Below are 546 nucleotides of genomic sequence, written 5' to 3' on the forward strand. Positions count from 1 at the left end.
CAAAGGCAGATGCTTAACAGCTGAGCTACCCAGGTGCCCCTGTGTTAGAGTTTTTAAGGATTCTATTAATATATCCTCTAGTTCATATATTCTTTCCTCAGCCATGTCCAGTCTACTAATAAGCCCAAGAAAGGCATTCTTCATTTCTGTGACCGTGGTTTTTTTTTTTCTTTTTATTGTCTAGCATTTTTTTTCTGTTTTGTTTTTTTTTCCCCTTAGGATTCCCATCTCTATTCTTTCATTGTTCATCTGTTCTTACATGCTGTCCACTTTATCCATTAGAGCCCTTAGCATTTAATCATAGTTGCTTAAATTCCTGGTTGATAATTCCAACATCCCTGTCATGTCTGGTTCTAATGCTTATTCTGTCACTTCAAACTGTGGTTTTTACCTTTTGGTATGCCTTGTAATTTTTTTTTTTTTAATAGCTGGACATGATGTATTAAGTAAAAGGAACTGTGGCAAATAAGCCTTAGTAATGTGGTGGTGAGGTGTTGGGAGAGGGGAAGCATCGTATAATCCTATGATTAGATCTCAGTCTTTTAG

The sequence above is a fragment of the Leptonychotes weddellii genome, chromosome X, assembly GCF_054177405.1.
Source record: "Leptonychotes weddellii isolate Sample4059 chromosome X, ASM5417740v2, whole genome shotgun sequence".
Taxonomy (NCBI): domain Eukaryota; kingdom Metazoa; phylum Chordata; class Mammalia; order Carnivora; family Phocidae; genus Leptonychotes; species Leptonychotes weddellii.